Consider the following 22,224-nt stretch of genomic DNA (forward strand, 5'->3'; position numbering starts at 1 on the left):
GAAGGAAAGAAGGAAGGCAGGCAGGTTGGCTCACATTTACTGATAGTTCCCCAAAGCTAACTTTAAATACTTTAGATGATGTTACGGTCTGGATATTATGGTCTGGTTCCTGTGTTGGGAGTCAAATGTCACCTTCCTTCCCTTCCCTGACCACTCCCACTCCCTTTGATTTTTTTTTTTTTTTTGAAGACAGAGTCTCACAGTGCTGCCCAGGCTGGCCTCCAGCTCCTAGGCTCAAGTGATTCCTCCTCTCAGCCTCCCACGTGCTTGGATTGCAGGTGCCTGCTACCTAACCCCACCCTTTAAAATAGCAAAACCCTCCTATCATTCTTTCTTCTCATTTATTATCCTCTGATTCTTTGCTCTTTTATCCCAATATGTATTTCTTTGTCTCCTGTTCCAGCATATAACTGTGGCAAGAAAAGGGATTTGGGGTTTTATTTACGGTTGCCCTCCAGGGCCAAAACAATGCTGGTACCTAGAAGATGCTCACTTAGCCTCTGTTGAGTGATTAAACCCTCATTCAGATGTGGGAAAACTGAAGCAGAGAGAATCTGATTGTCTTAACTAAAGTTGATAAACATTCAAAGATCTCTGCCTTCATCAAAGCTCTCATCTCATTTGTTCTCAGCAGGTCTCTGAGTTACGGATGGACAGTATTCACTCCATAAAACAGATGAGGAAACTTAGGTGCAGAGTTTTCAGTTCATCACCCTGATAGCAAACCCCAGGCTGTCTACAAGTCTAAATCCTTGTGTGCTTTTTTCACTTTCTTCAATCCTCATACATGCTTTAGGTCTTGAATTTTTTAAAATTATATCTTAAACCACGCTCTCACGGGTCAAAGATGAAGTTGCCTGTCCAGGTGGACACCGTCCATTTTGCCTGAGACAACCTGAAACCCCTCCTGCCTATTCCAGGATTCCTTAAGCTTTAGCTACCATATACATATCACGGTGGGCAACTTCTCGGGAATGTCTTTCCTTTGCCTGGTGAAAGCAAAAACTGCTCTCCCAGATGACATGCTAAGACTCCTTCTCAGTGAGTACATCCTGGATCTGTTGTTCATTCTATCAAGCATTTATTATGTCTAGGAGCTACAGTGAGAAACTGTCACAGTTTGCCCAGGACCCAGGGACCTCCATGGGACACAAGACCTTCAGGGCTAATGCTAGGAAAGTTTCAAGCAAACCAAAATGAGTTGATCATCCAAACAGGCTGAGCTTTGTGGGTTTTGTGTTTGTCGATTTTTTAAAAATTCTACATTTAGGGTGAATGAGGGCTGTCCAAAATGTCCACAACTCAATCTCCCGAACCTGTAAATAATGATCTTATATGGCAAGAGGGACGGTGCAGACGTGATTAGGTTATAGTTACAGGGTGTGTGAGAACCCCAGGCCACCTCACACGGTAAGCCAAATTGAAAGGGAAACAAAGGTCCTTGAATGGGGATGCCAGGCAAGTGGCTGGGAGCAGCCTAGCGCCTCAAAGGACTCCCAGCACCTGAATTTTGGAAATAACAGTTTATTTTATTTTTTTTTAATTTTTTTATTGTTGGTTGTTCAAAACATTACATAGTTCTTGATATATCATATTTCACACTTTGATTCAAGTGGGTTATGAACTCCCATTTTTACCCCGGATACAAATTGCAGAATCACATTAGTTACACATCCATTGATTTACATATTGCCATACTAGTGTCTGTTGTATTCTGCTGCCTTTCCTATCCTCTACTATCGCCCCTCCCCTCCCCTCCCCTCCCCTCTTCTCTCTCTACCCCCTCTACTGTCATTCATTTCTCCCCCTTGTATTATTTACCCCTTTCCCCTCACTTCCTCTTGTATGAAATTTTGTATAACCCTGAGGGTCTCCTTCCATTTCCATGCAATTTCCCTTCTCTCTCCCTTTCCATCCCACCTCTCATCCCAGTTTAATGTTAATCTTCTTCTCATGCTCTTCGTCCCTACTCTGTTCTTAGTTACTCTCCTTATATTAAAGAAGACATTTGGCATTTGTTTTTTAGGGATTGGCTAGCTTTACTTAGCATAATCTGCTCTAATGCCATCCATTTCCCTGCAAATTCTATGATTTTGTCATTTTTTTAATGCAGGGTAATACTCCATTGTGTATAAATTCGACTTTTTTTTTTATCCATTCGTCTATTGAAGGGCATCTAGGTTGGTTCCACAGTCTTGCTATTGTGAATTGTGCTGCTATGAACATCGATGTAGCAGTGTCCCTGTAGCATGCTCTTTTTAGGTCTTTAGGGAATAGACCTAGAAGGGGAATAGCTGGGTCAAATGGTGGTTCCATTCCCAGCTTTCCAAGAAATCTCCATACTGCTTTCCAAATTGGCTGCACCAATTTGCAGTCCCACCAGCAATATACAAGTGTACCCTTTTCCCCACATCCTCGCCAGCACTTGTTGTTGTTTGACTTCATAATGGCTGCCAATCTTACTGGAGTGAGATGGTATCTTAGGGTGGTTTTGATTTGCATTTCTCTGACTGCTAGAGATGGTGAGCATTTTTTCATGTACTTGTTGATTGATTGTATGTCCTCCTCTGAGAAGTGTCTGTTCAGGTCCTTGGCCCATTTGTTGATTGGGTTATTTGTTATCTTATTGTCTAATTTTTTGAGTTCTTTGTATACTCTAGATATTAGGGCTCTATCTGAAGTGTGAGGAGTAAAGATTTGTTCCCATGATGTAGGCTCCCTATTTACCTCTCTTATTGTTTCTTTTGCTGAGAAAAAACTTTTTAGTTTGAGTAAGTCCCATTTGTTAATTCTAGTTATTAACTTTTGTGCTATGGGTGTCCTATTGAGGAATTTGGAGCCCGACCCCACAGTATGTAGATCGTAGCCAACTTTTTCTTCTATCAGATGCCGTGTCTCTGATTTGATATCAAGCTCCTTTATCCATTTTGAATTAACTTTTGTGCATGGTAAGAGAAAGGGATTCAGTTTCATTTTGTTGCATATGGAGGAAATAACAGTTTATAAAGGCAAAACCACAAGGACAATTGAGGCACATGTAGGTCAGAAAAGGCCTTGTGAGACAGATATTTTGATTACATGGGAGAATTGTTTTGATTATACATTTTAGAGTCATTTTTGTTATACATCAGGGCCATAGTCAGGGACGCGAGAAGGTCCTACTGTTCTGTCAACACAGATACGGCTGTCAGGGGGCAGAAAAGAAAACATTCTAAGCAAGCATAAAATGGAATCAGGTCAGAACAAAATGGCGTTACTTTGGTTCTTTTCCATTTCTGTTATGGATCTGAGGTGGGGAGATGATCCTGCACCACCCTGGGACCCTTGAGTGGAAGACAAAGCAGGCAAAGCAATGATGGAAGGAGGGGAGGGGAGGCCCTGTGACCACAGGGAGAGGCTGGAGGGACAGGCTTTGAAGACAGAGAAAGAGACTGCAGGCCAGGAACGTGGGCAGCCTGAGAAGGCAAGGAAATACCTTCTCCCACAGCTTGCAGAAGGAACAGAGCCCCACCAGGACCATGGTTTACAGAGCTCTGTCTTCCAGAAATGTAAGAAACTTGATTCACGATGTTGTAACCTAGCAACCCACAGCACATCTGCCTGCACCTTTTCCAGCCCCATTGCCCTCTTCCCACAGCCAGGAACCATCCTCTGCTTTTGAGGACTTGTGTGATTTCATTGGCCCACCAAATAATCCAGAATGATTCTCTAACTTTAGATCAGCTAGTTAGCAACCTTAATTCCATCTGCAGACCCAATTCCCCTTTGCCATGGAACATACCATATGCATACGTTTGGGCGATTAGGAGGTAGACATCCGGAGGGTGTGGAGGGGCACGGCTGCCAAACTCCACTGCAATCCCAAGCAATGCCATTTTAAGTGAAAATGTATATTCAGATGAAAAGATATCCTTACATAATTATAGTATCTTTATATGCCATTATCAAAAGCTGGAGACAACCCAATGTGCTTCTACTGATGAGCAGATTATTTTACAAAACTGTGATGCAGCTTTCCATGACAATCTATTCAGCTGAAATGAGTAGGTTGTCAGTATGGGCAGCAACATGGATGACTCACCGGTGCATGATGCTGAGGGGAGGAAAACAGGCCCAGGGGCTCTATGATAGAAGGCCCCTGGTGAATGCAGTTCTGATAACAACTGATAACAACCTACAGGCAGCAAATAGAACAGTGGTTGGCAGGAGCTGGGGATTGGGCTGGGGCTGGGGTGACTGCAAAGGCACTTGAGGGAACATTTGGGGGTAGTAGAAATGTTCTATATCTTGATTGTGGTGATGGGTTCACAACTGATTTTGTCAAAACCCATATGGTAAACAGGGGACATTTTATTGTATGTAATTTAGATGTCCATAAACCTAAATTTTAAAGGTTTTTTTTGGGGGGGGTGAGAAGGGAAGGAGGCTCTGCATGAAAGATGTTACTTGTGTTGGTGTCTGTCATCCTGGAGAGGGACACACCAGGACTATTTCTTCACTTGAGTGGTCAGAGGTAGGGGTGATCAGCAGCACTGTGACTTTCATGGGCCACTTCCTCCATTAAAAAAAAAAAAGTGAAAGATTATGTTCTATGGACTGCATGGTTATAATTTTTTTCTTCTGGTTTTAGCAGAAATTAGAACTTTTTCATGGATCTTTAAAAGAGGTAAACCTTCATACTGTGCCTCGTGGGAAAGTCCACCCTTGTGTGACCCAACAAATTGAATGACCAGGAGTAGGAATGGTCCCTCAGTTCCTAGAGCTGTCATTGATTTTTCAATAGTTCCCAACAAACTTGCTAACCTCTCTCAGCATCAGTTCCCCAATGAGCAAAGAAGGAATAAAAATCCAGCATTCACTTAAAACCTGTTCTTAAGGTCAGAGATATTAAAAATGTATTCAACAAATATTTGCTGTGTACCAGGGACTATTCCCTCACCTGAATTCCCTCGAAAGAACACTCTATCATTACATATGTACAAAACAGGAGATTCTTTTAAAAATCACTTGCCTTTCCTTTGCTGTTTAAATTGTTCCTTCAAATATGGATCAGTCTTCATGTATATATCCAGGGAGTGGCCACAAAGATTTAATTACAATTAAATTCTGGATAAATCATGCATTTCTAGTGGGAGATTTCTTTCAACAATTTGTATGATATTTCCTCCAGTGTGTCCATAACTGTTTATGACATGTCTCCATAAGTCAGTGCATGCCACATGTTAAGGTTTAGATAGGAGATGTCCACCAAAAGCTCACATGAGACAATGCAAGAAAGTTCAGAGGTGAGATGGCTGGGTTATGAGAATCTTAACCTAATCAGTGCATTAATCTCCTAATAGGGATTAAATGTAAGTATAGGCAGGTAGAGGAGACTAGAGAAGGAGGTAATGGGGGTGTGTCTTTGGGGTTTATATTTTGTCCTTGGTGAGAGGAAAAGCCCCCCCACTTCCTATTGTCATGTCCTGAACTGCTTTCCTCCACTATACACTTCTGCCATTATGTTCTGCTTCACCTTGGGCCCAGAGCAATGGAATCAGCTGTCTATGGACGGAGACCTCTAAAATTGTGAGCCCCAAATTAACTTTTCTTCTTCTAAAATTGTTCTTGTTAGGTCTTTTGGTCACAGCAACACAAAGCTGACTAAAATACCACATTTATCTTTCCTTTAATTCCATTCTTTGAGAGTTGAATTAATGATAGTGGTAGTGGGTATAGAACATGCATGATTAAAGGAAAAATCTTTTACCTAAGAAATGTCTCCATTGCTGGCCTCTACCTACCCCTGACCTCTGTTGACCATCCTTTCCTTTGAGTTAAATATTGGCTTTTCCCTCTGAGATCTCTTTGAAGGCTCAAATACTCCCTCCACCTCTTCCAAATGGAGAACTGGAGAGAGAGTAGGACCACAAGAGGAGGAAGCACCCAAAAGAATCTGAGACAACCTTCAGCCCACCCACCCCCAGCAGAGGCTTATCCTAGATGCTAATTCCTTGTGATTCAGCCAAAAGAGTTTAACCCTTAGCACTTGTGCTAAAGATCTGGGTTGTCAGAACAGTCCTTTGTGTCAATCTCATTTAAAACTTTACTATCTTAATGTCATCAATAACAAACTCCTTAAATGCCCTCTATAGTGTTTCATTCTATTGTTAGAAATTAGCTACATATGCAACTTCTGTATCCACTACTTTTATAATTTTTCTCTAGCAACTATGAATTCAGAAGAACCTCAAATGGTACAGCTTATTTTCTCAAATAGGCAAGACCTTGAATAGTACCTAGTTGACTCTTTCATTACTTTAAGATTTTTATCTGTTTCTTTTAGTAACTGATCCCTTTGAAATCAGTCTTTACATATCGATCACTCATTTAAAATTATTCTTTTCTTCCCTGCCCACTATTTATCTCGTCCTTGACGTCTTCACATGAAGCAGAAACTTGCTGACGCCAGTTCTGAAGGTTTCATTACATGATACTCATGCTCAGAGCCCAGTTTGAAACTTTAAAAAAAAAAATAGTGTTTCTCATCAGACAAGTATTGTAAGCTTAACAACTACAAAAGTATATATGTCTACCTCTTCTTTTTTTTATTGTTGGTTGTTCAAAACATTACATAAATGTGGCATTTATACACAATGGAGTATTACTCTGCATTAAAAAATGACAAAATCATAGAATTTGCAGGGAAATGGATGGCACTAGAGCAGATTATGCTAAGTGAAGCTAACCAATCCCTAAAAAACAAATGCCAAATGTCTACCTCTTCTTAATAGAACCGCTCTTTATATTTCTCTGTGGCCTTTCAACTCTTCAGGCTTTTGCCATATCAACTTCTGTAACTGGAGATTCCCAGGCCACTGCAACCTGAGCTCCGGAATGAGAGGGCGTGGCTTAGTGGGAACACAGATTTCCAGCTCTTCTCCCTAAATCTATCTGGCCTTGAGACTATGGGCTGCTCTTTCTAGGGCTGGTGGCCCATGATTTGTTCTCGCAGTCTGATGATTAAGGGGAGCAGGTAATGGCACTAGCTGCTGCTCTAATTAGATGGAGAGAAGCGCAGCACAGGTGGGAAGGGCTGCATCCCTTAGGGGAACAAAGCGGTTCTGTGAGCTGGGGGAGGAAGAAGGCGCAGAAGAGTGAAGAGAGGCGCTGGGCCATAAAACCAGCCCTAGGCAAAGGGACAAACAGGGAAAGGCCACTCTGAACCATTCACTCTGGCCCTGATTGAACATTATGTTCACCTGGGGAATTAAAAAAAAAAAATCAATGTGGACCCAATCTCCAGAGTTTCTGGTTTAACCTGCCTGGGTTGGGGTTGGACAAGGACATTTATAAATATTCTCCAGAGAAGGTTAGAATGAAGCCTTTGGATTCCAGTTGGATATATTAGGATGGATTTGTTTATTTTAAAATATACACAGATAGATTTATATATGAATGCATTCGTGAGTGAATATGCACACGTATTTCCTGATTTCATCCTCGGAGATGGCCCAGAGGCAGTGACATCCCATGTTAAAAGAGTATCTGCACCAGATCTTGCTTCTAAACACCACCCTCCAGGGAAGGAAACAAGGCTCCCTGAAAAAATGGTGGGTTCTGAGGCCTGACACAGGGAAACTACAAGATTAATCTGGAGCATCTTTGTGGTACAGTGGTCCCCTATTCCCTGGGGAGCCAGCTTCCAAGACATCAGGGATGCCTGAACCAGGAAGACTACCAAACCCAATATATAAATTTATAAATAGTTTATAAATTAGGCACATAATAGTTTAACAACCCAAACAACACAAAATCCTAGGTTCAATACCCAGAACTGCCAAAAATAAAATAAGCAAAAACTAAAAATAAAAGAGAATAATTATAACAATGTACTGTAATAAAAGTTAAATGAATGTGGCCTCTCTCTCAAAACATCTTACTGTATTGTACTCACCCTTGTTATGATGATGATGTGATATGATTCAGTGCCTAGGTAATGAGATGAATGATATAGGCACTCTGATATAGTGTCAACTACTAAGGATCACTTGAACACAAGCACTGTGGGACTTTGACAGTTGAGATTTCATAACCAAGATGGCTACCAAGGGACTAACAGGCAGGTAGCATATACAGTGTGGACATGCTGCATAAAGGGAAGATTCATATCCCGGTAGGAAGGAGCAGGATGGTGAGCAATTTTATCCCACTATTTAGAAAGGAGCACAATTTACAACTTATGAATTTTTTTGTTTCTGGAACTTTTCCATTTAATATCTTCAGACTGTGGTTGACCATGTGTAATTAGAACTGCAGGAAGTGAAACCTCAGGTAAGGGGTGACTACTGTACCAGAAAATAATTTTTTTTATATACCGGGGATTGAACCCAGATTAACCACTCAGTCACATCCCCAGCTCTTTTTTTTTTGTATTTAATTTAGAGACAGAGTCTCACTGAGTTGCTTAGAGCCTCACTGAGTTACTTAGGGCCTTGCTAAGTTGCTGAGGCTGGCTCTGAACTCGTGATCCTCCTGCTTGAGCCTGCCCAGTGGCAGAGCCCTACTGGAATTACAGGTGTGCAACACGGCGCCCAGCCAGAAAGTAATTAAAAAAACAAACAAACAAAAAAAAAAAACCATAGGAATGAAAAGTGAGGTGCACAGGTCAAAAGAACATTGGGGCCAGCCTGAAAGAGCTCCTAATGGCCAAAATTGGAATCATTTGTGCAACAAAATTTTAAAAGGACAATATTGAATAATAACACAAAGCCTAAAATAATACCCATGGTTTTATACTAGTATAAATACATGATTTAAAAAAGTAAATAAGTGGGGGAGAAGGAAAAAATTCTTCCTTTCAGACAGAATTCCAAATAATGATGTGAAAGAAATAAGAGCTACAGGAAACTGCCTTTAGGAAGCCAGAGCAAGGATCGCTGTGGACAAGATGCACAGGCAGACCTTAAAATCACTAGGCAAAACTGGATATTTGTGTAACCTCAAAGCGTTTCCCTCAAAATATTTATTAGTTATTATGGTGGATTTAACACATCATACTTTTAATTTATTTATGTATCCCTCAAAAATTGGGGGCTTCCTTCCCCACTCTGGAGTGTGGGTGGGACTTGATGCTTCACTGACTGATAGGTATGGAAAGGGGAAGAGCAATAATTCACAGTGGAGAAGGTGGGACACACCACGACAGGGGACCAAGGTGAGCATCACCTGGGATAAGCTCTGTTGACACTGATCAGATGCCCCTGATCGGATGCACCAGGAAGGCCATGTAACCTCACTGGTATTTTTTTCCCCAAGTCCATAACCCCAGGTTAACCAGGAGAATTTATCAGACAAACCAGAGAGAATTCCACAGGATACCTGACTGGGGATTCCAATCAGCCTCCGGGGTTGAGAAGCCCTTTGCTAGGATAAGGCAGAAATTTGAGCTGAGTCACAAAGTGATAAAATGCCATCATCCATTTGAGGAAAATGATGAGAAACTTGTTATGGTAAACTTCTGTAGTGGACACCGAGAGGGGTGGTGAAAAATGAGGGCAGAGGGGCAGCAGGTTAGTCTTTAATACCTTGCATACTGCTGGGTTTGATCCTCAGCACCACATAAAAATAAATGAATAAAATAAGGGTATTATGTTCAACAACTAAAAAATAAATATTTTTTTAAAAAATCCATTGTCAGAAATCTATTTAGCCCAAACTGGAGCCAAACACACAATGGGAAGCCATTATAATTTTTTAGACAAGATGTAATTGAATTTCATATTTGATGTGAGTTTTTAAATTATTCTGCTGTTACTTAAATGCTTCATAACAATAACAATCATTTAAAACATCATGCACATTTATTTTTTTTGCAGGATGTGTATTTGTGTGGACAATAGAAGAAAAATATTTCAGAAAATATTTGTGGTTTTTTGTATGTTTCTGCATAGTACCACACTCTCCCTAGTTAGACATCCTTGGAAGGGGCTGGGAAGAGGAAGGATTCTAATAGAAATGTAACAGGAAAGGAAGAGTTGAAGATTAGTTTCCTAAGGGCAAGGAAGGATTGTGTAAGAAATAATTTGCAAGCAAGACTGAGCCAAGACTGGTTGGATAGACCATGGAGTTAATTGTAATGTAACTGCAGACCAGAAAGGAAGAAACAAAACAGGTCCAGTCCTGTAGCTGCAGGAGTGACCTGTCAGTAGCTAGTTTAAAATTTTTTTCAGAAGCAGATCTCTAGTAGAAGTGTGATATTCTCCTGAGCCTTTACAACAGTGTTCCAAGAGAAATATGTGGACAGGATTATCCAGTTATTGATCCTGTGTGCTGGAGTTGTCTAGAATGAGTAGATATGGGCCAGGAAAACTCAGTCTCCCAAAGAAATAAGACTCCCTTCCAACACACTTCCATCTCACAGGTGGAATCCTGTTTCTTTTTTTCTTTTTGGTAATAGGGATTGAACCCAGGGGTACTCAATGACTGAACCACGTCCCCACCCAGCCCTTTTTATTTTTTTATTTAGAGACAGGGCTTGCTAAGTTGCTTAAGACTTCACAAAGTTGCTGAGGTTGGCTTTGAATTTGCGATCTTCCTGCCTCAGCCTCCCTAGCAGCTAGGATTAGAGATGTGCACTGTACCACGCCCAGCTTTGAATCCTGTTTCTTAAAGGGATACCCAAGAGCTCCTTGTTAATGATATCAGACAACTTCTACACGACTGGTTCCTATCTAATTGTTAAAAATACGCATCAAGGGCTAGGGTTGTAGCTCAGCGGTAGAGTGCTTGCCTAGCATGTGCGAGGCCCTGGGTTTGATCCTCAGCACCACATAAAAATAAATGAATAAAATAAAGGTATTGTGTCCAACAACAACTAAAAAATAAATATTTTTTAAAAAATCCATTGTCAGAAATCTATTTAGCCCAAACTGGAGCCAAACACACAATAGAATACTACATAATCATTATGTATGATGATAGGGATGATTTTCACATAGAAAGATTTCTATAAATACCTTGAATGAAAGGAAATAAATCCCACATGAATATGTGCTAGTTCATAGAAATAATATTATATAAATTGTGCATGAGAGTATGTGCCTGCATATGTGCACAGAGGACTATGTGGAAATGTATTCATTAGCTTGAGGTCTGATTATCTCTGAGAGATGGTGTTTTGACTTGTTTTTACATTTTCCTTTGGGCTTTTCTTGCCACTTTTAAATTATGAGTCTACATTTTATTTTTTTAAGTATTTTTTAGTTGTATATAGACACAATACCTTTGCTTTATTTATTTTTAAGTGATGCTGTGGATCGAACTCAGTGCCCCTCACGTGCAAGGCAAGTGCTCTATCACTGACACTGAGTTATAACCCCAGTCCCTACATTTTATTTTTGTAATCAGAAAAACAAACTATTTTCATGTTAAAGCAAAGCATTTATTACATTTCAAAAAGCTCATTGTACTCTGAATATTTCCTACATCAATAATTATGACTTCAAATAACTATAAACATTTTAAAAATAAAATTTTAAATTCAATTATTAAATAAATAATTAAATTAAAACAGTATTTTTATATAGCTGCACTATAGTTTATGTTACATGTCTCTAGTTTGGGGCATTGGAGTCATTTTTAACTTTTGATAAGCGAATGGGTGAATATCTTGATGTACATATAAATCCTGGAGGCTTTTTTATGTATTTATTTTGCTTTAGGTGGACATAATATCTTTATTTTACTTTTATGTGATGCTGAGGATCGAACCCAGTGCCTCACACATAAAATTTCCCCAAATTCTACCACTTGAGCCATAACTCCAGCCCAAATCCTGGAGTGTTTGACTAGCTCATTGGAATACAGAGAAAAACTTACGGAAATAAAATGCATTTTATAAGTATGATCAGATTGTCTACCCATTGCTCAGAGGATTTTTTTCTAGCTTTATTTGTGTATTATTTTTTAAGTAAACTTTGCTATTCAATAATTAAAAACAAATAATCTTACTGGGCACAGTGGCACACACCTATAATCTAGCTACTCAGGAGGCTAAGGCAGGAGGATCCTTTGCCCCCAGGAGTTTGGGGCTAGCCTGGGCAACTTGGCAAAATCCCATCTTAAAATCCAAACTAACCAACCAAACAAACAAACAAAAAACAATTTGATTAATTTGGATTTGTTTAGTTCCTGGGGAGGCTGGGCATTTTGCTGTTATTTTTAAATATAAAGTACTAAATTTATAAATTATCTTTTGATGGCCTTTATTAATTTCAATTTAAATTGAGGAAGGGAGGTCATTGATTTATATGAAATCTTTTCTATCGTAAGGCCATTCGGTCACTTCTATAATTTTGCAAATGTTTTGTTAACTTTATAGTCTTTCATTTTTTATTATATTTGATGTGGTTTTAAAACTAAATATAGAAGCAATGTGTGGCTTTTGTGTTCAAATCTAGTGTATAGTTTTCTTTCATAATATTATTCCATTGATTTTTTACTCCTGAAAAGTCCTTCCACATTCCAGACTCAGATAGTTGGTCACTTAGTCATCTTCATTTGACAGCTTAATTATTTATATTAAGTTCCTTTGATATCCATGTATTTTGATGTTTGATATGGGAGGATGGTCTAAATTACTTTTTCGCAAATGGTTAACCTCCTTTAAGATACTCAGTTATGACTAAGTCTACTGCCTAATGTAATGGTTGGACCAGCTTGAAGGTTATTTCTTCCGTAATAATTTGGAAGAGTTCATTGCTTGCTAAAAGCAGCTTATCAAAAATTCGAACAGCTGTCAATTATTAGCCCCCTCACCTTATTTCACACCTATGCTACTTTCCTGTTCCCAACTTCAGTGAGCCATGAATCAACACTCCTTCCCCCATGTGGATTTCAGTATTTTAAATGGCAGCCCTGGAGTACAGCAGAGACAGGTACTGAATAGGAGTGCAAAGAATGTGGCTACTACAGAGTTATCCTTATGCATTACAGAGGTAACTGATAGGTTCTCCACATCCAAGATGCCAAATCTTGGGTTGCATGGACACCTCCAGCTATCATATGCATCTCTTAGACATTTAGGTTCATAAAACTTATTGAATGTGACAGAGTCAACTAATGTGTTTAATCCCTGGGCAGTTGTAATTTGCAACTGATTTCATGAATAGTTTTCCTGACTAGTTTAGAAAATTCGTGCATTGGGAAATGGTGGGTGGGTGGGGGGGGGGGGTAACACATGTCTCTGCCTAACTGCCTTCTTTACCCAGAAGTCCAGTAATATTTTCATACTTAACCTATTTATTTTATTTGAATGAACCCTTCAGAGAGTCCCTCGTACTAGCTTATCCAATGACCACGTAATAAACTTGTAATATATGTAAAATATGCAAAACATCCCATGTTTCTTTGCTTCACTATTCATAAACTTGGAATTTGTTACCTGGTATTTTTGCCTAAAAGGTAACAACATTTTAATCCTCATAGCCACTGTAAATGTACTTCAAGCTAATTTCATCAACATGATATTTTCCTATAGGGCTTTCTTACTCAAAATAACTTCATCATAAAATTTCCCCAGATCTAATTTTTTTGTGTGTAAAAAAAGTGTGCTTTCCATTCTATTGTGGGTCTAATTATTTATGTGTTTTTAATAACTATCCCATTTCAGAGGTTGCCAAAAAATAACACATTAGCACCACGGCATCGTTATCCCTCAGCAGGATCTCCTGGGTGGGCTATGTGGCTACTTTCATTCTGAGTACAATTTCTCCTTAGTGAATTCATCTTTTAATGGACTTTTCTTGTGTACTGTAGCAAAATAACCCTACTCAGCTCTGATCCACCCTCTGTAAGTGATTAGAGATAAGTGCACTTGTGAATATTCCGCTCTGATATGTTCATCAGTCACAAATAAACAGCAGAATCAACCTGCCCTTGGGGCTGCGGAGTCCGGATTTTAAACTATATGCACTTAATTCACCTGACTCTGCAATGACTCTAATTAGCCTTGTAAAGAGGCTGAAAATAAAAGAAAAAAAAACAGGCCATCCTGACAGATCAGTGATGTGTTTCTTCTTTCCTCCCATCAAATGTTGAGAAACTTAACTGAGTTGGAAAAGTAGCTTCAGCTATTGCCTCTGGCACTGTGCTCCATTGTCCTTGGCTCTGGATTCCTGTTTCCATGGTCTTTTTCAAGGCTCCTCTCTGGGACCCCCACACCCCTATTCAGTGCATAGATCACTGTCTCTGTCCCTGAGCCTAGCCGTGTGTCCACCCATTATGTTCTTGCTCCTCCAAACTTTGTTTAAGAGGCCAGAAATGATGCTAATGGACATGCTTTCAAGGCCACAGTGTGTCAGAGCTACATTTTCATCATTTCTTAAAAATAGATAGTATGGGTTTTTCCATTATGTAGGAAAGAAAGAAAACCCAAAGTGTTTCTCAGACAAGAAGTATACTCTAAAGTTGGCATTAAAAGTCAAATCCATATGAAGCTATAGAGTTAGACTTGTGTAATTTTCTCTTTCTTCCTTTCTTTCTTTCCTTCTTTTTTTTTCTAATCCAAAGGGATTTTTGTGTTAGATACCTGTTGTTCTGGTTGGTAATAATCAGGATACCTAGTTGTTTTCTGATTATAGAAAATACATTTATTTTCTGATTTTAGAAACTATTCCTACAAATGGCTTAGAGCAGTCATGCTCAAAGTATGGTCTCCAAGACAAGTACAGAAACTGAGAGATGATACCAAGTTTTGACAAGGATGTGTAGCAACTGAAGCTCTCATTTCCACATAGCTGATAGAAGTGCAAGCCAGTAAAGCCATTTTGGAAAACAATATTGGTAGTTTTTTGCAAAGTTAAAAAAAAAAAAGACTCATACATGTACCATAAAACACAGCTACCCCACTCAAGAAAAATAACATTATATGTCCATACAAACACTTTTATGTAGAAGCAACTTGCAACAACCCAAATTTCTATTGAGAAACTGATGTGACTCCATTTTTGAAAATAAATAACAGTAGCTTCTACCTCAAGGCCTGTCCTAAGGAAGGGGATGTGACCCTTGTCCTTGGAAAAACTCACAGAGCCTTTCTAAGCAGATAACCACCCTGCTGAGTTGTTTGTCTGCAAATAACAGGAGAGATCTACCCTGGCTCCAGGTGTCCCTGACTCAGTTAGGCTAGGTGAGGACCCATAGCAACCCCCTAGCAACCTCCAATCAGCATGAGACAGGGAAAATACCTGGGATGCCAGATGACCCCCCAGTAGTTTATGGTGGTTGATAACATGTTGGGAAACCATGTAGTTTAGCACATACACCCCTCGTGTCTAAACCAGTCAGTTCAAAAGAATCCCCCTCTTGTACTAACCAATCACCCCTACCCAACTTGTTCCCCCCAGTGAATGTGCTAATCAATGTTAAGAGTTGTTGTTTGACTTTCCCGTGGTATGGAATGATTTGCTGTATGATATTGTGATGCATAGAGTATCCCCCCCAAACCTATAAAATCTCACTGAACAAAGGACCGGGACTCACTCCCTGGGACCGCTGCGTCAGGAACGGTTGTGAGTCCAGGCTCGAGCTTGCAATAAAGACTCTTGTGTGATTGCATCGGATTCGGCTCCTGAGGTCTACTGGGGTCCCACGAATCTGGCATTACACTATAAACTGGTGAGTGAATACCAGTTGTAGTGTATTCATCTTATAGAAAATTACACAGCAAGAAAAAGGAATGATATATATGACTACATGGATGAGTATCAAAGACATTATTTTAGGTAAGAAGTCAAACACAGAAGTCTACATATATACTATTTGACTCCATTTATGTGAAATTCTATTAAAGGTAAAAGCTATAGTTATAGGAAGAAAATCAGTGGTTACTGGAGCAGGGGAACAAGGTGAAGAGGATAGATTGCAAAGAGACAAGAGGAACTTTTTGGAAAATAGAACTATTCTACATCTTGATGTTGGCAGAGATTAAATGTCTGCATACAATAATCAAAGTTCATCCAATAGTACACTTAGACGAAATAAATTTTTTGTACATTATACCTCAATAAAATCAAGAACAAAGGAAAGAAGGGAGGAAAAGAAAGAACTATGCACTGAAAACAGGAAATATTTCTGAAAGTAAATGAAATGATAGAAGGGAAGAAATACAATTTCACTAGGTCCCGAAAGGAGACAATTTTGAATCACGATCAATAAGCCTGAAGTGGAATGTTTTCATCTTATGTTCATCACAATGAGTTCTGAAACACCTTTGTAACACAAACACAGAGTGTCAGGACCCACAGTACATTTCATTCTTGCCACATTATGTCAGACCTTGTGAGTCGGGGAGCCCTGTTAGACATGGAGACATCTGAGCCTTCGCCACAATGTGCTCCACAGGCCTTCAGAGCAAGCCTTCAGAACAAGGTCCACTCTCTCTGAAAACAAAATGTTATCCTTACTATATTTCTCATTTTGTTTTTCATTTTACCAGCACCTCAGAGATTAGCGTCAAAAACTTAATGCTTCCATCGATGGATCAAGGCTGTTTCTATGGCAACACCTCCAATTCTCACGAACTGCAATTTTATGTCAATTTACTATTAATGGAAGACAAAACAAAAGCAAGCAGACAGAACAGAGAAAACTTAGTGCCCAGCAGAGTCAGGAGAAAATGGACTCAATGTGTCATATGCAAGGATTTTAATGTTGGTGGGCCATGAGGCTGTTTAGCACTTAACCATTTCATGGGCACATTATTTCATAGAGTCTTTGAGCTAAAACAGACCTTAAAAGTCATCTAGAACCCCTTGGCCACACAAACTCAGTCCCAGAATAGAAAAGGATTGAATGAAGATCATTGGCTGGTAAGGGGCAGAGAGAGTCAAGACCAGAATCAGGATGTAGAATTTAAGCCTGGGGTTCGCCTTTCTGACCACATATTATCTCTTCCATCTGTTAGCTCCAATAGCTTAGGCTTAGCAAAATACTTTTTGTGGAAATCCATTGCACCGAATACCAAGAGTTTCTCAGCCTGATCTACCAACAAGGAAACTGAGCCCCTCAATCATGGTCAAGCAGGACCATTGCCTGTGACTGAGAGGTAGAATTAGCAAGACTGTGTCTCTCAAGTCCCAACTGCAGGAAGCATACCCCACTCTAGAGATTTAATTCAAAATGAGATTTAATATAGAGTATTGGATGCATATGAAATTGGTGGAAGGACTGGAGGAGTGGGCTTAGGGCAGATCCCCAGGAACAATGCCCAGAACACAGCAGAATGGACCCACCATTCTGGATCATGGACCACATTTGTTGGTGGATCAAACTATCATATCTTTCCAACCAGAAAGATAGAAATCAATAGGATGCCACTGGAAGTATTGATTCCAAGAAAATGCTAGTACAGATAAGATTCAGGATCAGACAGGAGTCTCTGGATACCAAACATTGAACCACCCCTGGGGATAAAAAAAAAAAAAAAGAAGAAGAAACAAAAGCAAAAAAAAAAAAAAAATCTAGATTCCATAACCATACCTGGCCTCAGAAAACAGACCGAAGAGGCAATAGGAAGATACCTCAATCTCATTCCCACCTTTAAGTTTCTGGTGAATGCACCTCATTAGCAGGAACTATTTTGCACCCAGAACTTTAGCTGCAGGGAAGTTTAGAAATGCAGTGTTTGTTCATGTCTGTTTGTTTTGCTTTCCAATATCTTCTGGACTGGAAGGTCACCAAAACGAGGAGGGAATAAATGCTGAGTTTCAGTTTAATATGTTCAGGTGATGGAATTTTCTTGAATATAATCCAGTTAGCTAGTTGTCATTAGTGTAAATTCACAACAGCTTGGAGCACTAGTGAAGCCGAACACCTTGAGTGGTGGGAGTCAAGTCAAAAAATACTCTGACCTACCTCCAGAAGGAGAGAATTTAAGGTCAATCAGCCACTTGGCAGAGTGGATTAAAAATGTTAAAGCATGTAGTCTATGACTCAGTAATTCTCCTTTTCTTACTTGGAGAAACAATTGAACATGTGCATATAAAAGTGTGTATGGGAATGTTGATTTCAAATACTTTGCAGTGGTTAAAAAAAAAGTAGGGTTACCATACTATTCACCACTAAGATAAAGACTGAATAAACTATTCAGAACAACTCACAAACAATTAATGAAGTTTTACAGGTACATATTTTTTCTACTGGAGTGATTTACCAAAAAAAAAAAAAATTACAAAAAAAAATGGTCAGCATCAAATCCAAGGGTCTTGAACCCTCAGACAGATCAAGGATATGATGAGGTCAGAATGATGGCGAATTCATGAAATTTTCAGGGGTAAGGGAATTCCTGTAATCCTCTACAGGTGTAATGGAGGGGCTTTTACAGAAAACACGGCATAGGGTCCCTGTAATTAAGGAAGGGAGGCAGAGCAGACCAGGGTACAATTCACACCCAGGAAATCTCAAGTGGAAAACAGCTGCCTAAGTGCTTTGTGCAGGAGACAGACAGACCTGATGCGTTAAGAAAAGCCCCCTCTCAGAATATGGAAGGGAAAGGATGGACGAGGGTTTTCTTGGCCTGGAGTAGCCAGGTGGGAGAGAGAGCTTTGAAGTTCTGCCCAAGCAGACCCACCTGTAAGGATAAGAGTGAAGACCTGAGCGGTGGGAACACGAGGTTAAGGGAATAATTCTATAAGATGGGCCCACTCTGCTGGCTCCCACATGATTTTTCTTCCAAGAAGCAATTTACCTGCAGCCCTCCCTGACCTAAGTGGACAGGATATGTCACATTCCTCAGCAAACTACCTGTAGGAAAAAAGCAGGTATGAAACCCAAGTACCCTGAGGGGACTTTTGTGACTTCTACAGACCAGATCCCAGAACTCAGGGAGATAAGGATAATTCCTCCTAACCTTAAAATCTGTAAGAATTCCTGGTTAAGAATCCAGTTAAAACCACTCAGCCTGGGCCCAAGTGGCCTAGGGTTGCCATGACGTGGGGACTTGAAAGTTGGATATTATCTTGCTGTCAGTCAAAAGTCAAGAGGGGGATCTGGGCAAGACTCTCTGGAATCTTCTCTGGGGTCCCCAATAAACTGGAGTGCAGGACAGGCATATTGTCTCTCTCCTCTCTGAGAGGACCCACCCTCTCCCTTGAGAGTGTCCACTTTCCTTTTACCTATCCCTTCAATAAACTCTTTCCCCTCACTCTGAGCAACATGTCTGAAATCTTTCTGACTTGATCTCAAGAATCGGGGTTTGAAGGGGGTTAGTTTTCATGCCGCCTCAGTTTCCAGAAAGGCCCAGCCCTGTAACAAAGGAACCATGCCGGGTGGGAACAGGCAGCCCAGTGAGCACCACCTGGGGCAGCTGGGGAGCAGCTCCAGAGCTCTGGAGGGCTGCACCAAGATGGATTCATTTCTTTTTTTTTTTTTTGGGGGGGGGGGTGTTTTATTTATTTATTTATTTTTATATTTCTTTTTTTTTCTTTTTTTTATTTTTTTATTGGTTGTTCAAAACATTACAAAGCTCTTGACATATCATATTTCATACATTAGATTCAAGTTGGTTATGAACTCCCAATTTTACCCCAAATACAGATTGCAGAATCACATCGGTTACACATCCACATTTTTACATAATGCCCTATTAGTAACTGTTGTATTCTGCTACCTTTCCTATCCTCTACTGTCCCCCCTGCCCTCCCCTCCCATCTTCTCTCTCTACCCCATCTACTGTAATTCATTTCTCTCCTTGTTTATTTTCCCACTCCCCTCACAACCTCTTATATGTAATTTTGTATAAGATGGATTCATTTCTTAGGACTGACGTAACAAAGGAATACAAGTTGAGTGGCTTAAAACAAGAGCAATTTATTGTTTCACATTTTTAGAAGTCCAAAATCACAGGGTTAGTAGGCCCATGCTTCTCTCCAAAATCTCTGGGGAAGAATATTTCCGTACCTCTTTCTAACTTCTATTGGGTGGCCAACAAACCGTGGTATTCTTTGGTGGCAGAATAACTCCAATCTCTGCCTCCATCTTTCCACAGCCTTATCTCTTCTGTATGTTTCTTATGTACCTTCAAATTCCTTTTCTTTTAAGGATACCAGGCATTGGATTTCAGACCCATCCTAGTCCTGTATAACCTCATTTTAATTTGAGTACACCAGCCAAGACCATTTTCCCAAATGAAAGCACACTCCCAGATACTGGGGTCTAGGATTTTAGCATATCTTTTGAGGAGACAGAATTCAACCCCAAATATGAGGAAAGTGAGCAAACCCAGGAAGAGACAGCTATGAAACTAACCTGGGTGAGTTTTTTTTTTTCCAAGAACACCCAATAGGTAAAAAATATGTAGTCCCCTTATATTTCCTCCCTCCTGCCTTGGCCTTTGAAAGCAAAGGTGAGCAATCAGGAAGCAGCTGGGGATTGGTAAGGAGCAGGACAGATTGCTACACATCTTTCTTCCAAGGCAGACATCCACTAACTATAGCATTAGTGGGAGAAAGAAGACTTATCTTTAAATGAAAACTAAAGTGGTCATCAGTATCTTGTGTTGGACATTCCAAAAACCTTATTTTGGAAAATTTCAAGCATACAAAAAAGAAAAAAATAGAAGAGTGAATTCCTTGTTTACCATCACTCATCTTCAACAGTTTAGTAATGACCAGTCTTTTTTTTTTTTTTTAATCTAGGCTCTCATCCACATCTCCTTTCCCTGGACAATTTTGAAGCAAATCCCAGCGATTATATAATCCAGAGAGAGTGTCCAGTGCTATTTCAACCTGTGTCCTGAAAAATAAAAACTTTAAAAAAATAAATCATAACCCAGTATCATTGTCACACACCCATTATCACACATCTCTTAATAACATGAAATATCTGCTGAATGAGTAAGTTCACCTCTTGGCTGCATAACGTATTTCATATATTTTCTTTGTTCACCTGAGGAGGAAAAAGGATCTATTTATATACTGCAATTAGTTGCTGTTTTTTCACTTCTAATCTGCAGATCATTCTTCTCTTTCCCCTTTTCTCCTTTTACTGTTTTTTTTTTTTTTTTTTGGTAAAGAAATGGAGTCTTTGTCCTGTAGTGGTTCCCATTGTCTAGACATGACTCACTACATCTCCTTGGTGTTAACATGTTCTTCTACCCAAGTCCCTGTATTTCCTATAATTTTGATGTTAGATCTAGAGCCCATGGAAATCATTTGAGAGCTCTGAAACCCCCGAAGCCCAGGTGAATCCCAGACCTATTGCATCAAAAATTCGAAGGGTGAAGCTGAAGCATCAGAATGTTTTTAAAACTTCTGCTGTTGTATATTAAAAAAATAAAATCAATTAATTAAAAAAAAAAGAAAATATAAATGAAGCCCAGGTATTCAGCAGTCCTGGGCTGAAGTCTTCAAGCCTTTTCATCTTCTTTAACTCTTTGACTTCTGTTTTGCGCAATAAAATTTCTTGTGAGAGTCAAAAGTCAAAAAAAAAAAAAAAACTTCTCAAAATCATCTCAGGGTGCAATAAACATTGAAAACTACCCATCTAGAGTTTTGATCCTAGTTAGATTCAGTTTTTTTTTTCCTTGTGACATAGAACGTGTTTGTTGTGTACTCTGCACTGGATAGTTTAAATTTCCAAGCTGACCTTCTGTTTTATGACAAAGAAGTTAGAAATATCTATTACCTAAGACTGGTCAGAAAGCCCCAAGGGTGGCCCTGTTTTTCATCTAGTGGCAGGACGATTATCCCCCCTGGACAAGTTCTAAAGAATAATGGGAGGGAAAATAACATGCGTTTGATCATGTCACAAATTGTCCTTGATCAATGAGCCAGCAACACATAAATGCAGAGAAAAATATCTAAAAGGGCACATGCAAAACCAATACCAGTGATTTACCTCTGGAAAGTAATGGAGTTTGATGTGGCAGCAGTAAGGGGTGTGTATGTGTTCATGGAGAATTTTAGCTTTACCTCCAACATTTAAATTTTAGATGGAGAATAAAACATATGAATTATGTAAGTAAATATGCTGAAAAGAAAGAAAAAAAAATCCGTAGTTTTATTGATGCATATGTACATAATGTTGGGACTCATTGTTACATTTTCGTACATGCACACAATGTATCAATATAATTAGGCCAATATCATTTCCCAGGATATCTCCTTTCTACCCCTTGTCCCTCCCCCTGGTCTCCTTCCTCTACTTCACTGATCTTCTATTGATTTTCATGAGATCCCCTCCTCA

The sequence above is a fragment of the Marmota monax genome, unplaced genomic scaffold (genome assembly GCF_021218885.2).
Source record: "Marmota monax isolate L192 unplaced genomic scaffold, Marmota_monax_Labrador192_F-V1.1 WCK01_AAM20220418_F8-fsc00133, whole genome shotgun sequence".
NCBI lineage: Eukaryota > Metazoa > Chordata > Mammalia > Rodentia > Sciuridae > Marmota > Marmota monax.